At 39.2% G+C, this 1,073-nt stretch overlaps 1 non-coding gene across 1 annotated transcript; it reads left to right on the top strand.

Annotated features, from left to right (window-relative positions):
* Nucleotides 1-740: 740 nt before the first annotated feature.
* LOC148763142 (small nucleolar RNA R71) lies at nucleotides 741-847 on the top strand. The gene has a single exon (XR_016026138.1). It is a non-coding gene; the product is annotated as a small nucleolar RNA R71 (small nucleolar RNA).
* The last annotated feature ends 226 nt before the right edge of the window (nucleotides 848-1,073 follow it).

Genomic DNA, 1,073 nt, shown 5'->3' with positions numbered 1-1,073 from the left:
TCCACTTCTAAGTGTAACTGCATTATAATGTTCCTTACCTTTGGGATTGACTTGTGTATCACTTGGTAAGGCACCTTGGGGTCTACTGTTGATGGAGTTTGCAAGCTGTCCCATTTGGGTCTTAAGATTTCTCAAGGTGGCTCTATAGCTCTGAATTATGGCATCAGTCTTGGACATATATTGCAAGATAAGTTTTTCCACTTGGGACTTCTTTTCAGGAATTGGTGGTCGAGATTGTTGTTGAAAACTAGAAGGCACGTTGGGGTTTGAATTGGAAGGCCTTGCATTGTTGTTTCATGAAAAGTTGGGGTGGTTTCTCCAACCATGATTGTATGTATTAGAGTATGGGTTATTCTGCTACTTGTTGAAGTTCCCCACAAATTAGACTGATGCAGAATTGTTTAAACATTGATCACTTGAATGGCCATCTCCACAATTCTCACCAACTACACATGAATTTTGAACTGTATAGACTCCCAATGTGTCAATTTTCTTGGACTATGCAGCCACTTGTGCAGATAAAATGGCCATTTGCATCAATTTCATAGGCTCCAACAGCTTTTCTCGAACCTGACCTTTCTGAAGGCCATTGATAATTATTTGAAGCCATCTCTTCCAACAAATTATAAGCATCTGCAACATTCTTACTCATCAATGCCCCTCCAGCAGTAGCATCAATTGTGGTTTTAATTGACCCAACCAACCCATTGTAGAATGTCTGAACTTGCAACCAATCAAGAATCCCATGATGTGGGTATCTTTGCAGTAATTCTTTAAATCTCTCCCAAGCCTCATACAATGACTCACCATCAAATTGTGTGAATGAGGTGATATAGTTCCTCAACTTTGCAGTATTTGCAGTTGGAAAGAACTTTGCGAGAAACTTTTGAGCTAAATCCTCCCATGTAGTGATAGAACCATTGGGCAGTGAATTAAGCCAGCTCTTTGCTTTATCCCTCAGAGAGAATGGAAACAGTCTCAACCTAATAGCATCATTAGTTACTCCATTGTATTTAAAGATATCACAAATCTCCAAGAAATTAATTAAATGAGCATTAGGATCATCACTGGGT

The sequence above is a fragment of the Theobroma cacao genome, chromosome 4 (assembly GCF_053813885.1).
Source record: "Theobroma cacao isolate CCN51 chromosome 4, ASM5381388v1, whole genome shotgun sequence".
Lineage (NCBI taxonomy): Eukaryota > Viridiplantae > Streptophyta > Magnoliopsida > Malvales > Malvaceae > Theobroma > Theobroma cacao.
Note: the sequence above shows the minus strand (reverse complement) of the source record. Positions and strands in the feature narration are given on the sequence as shown.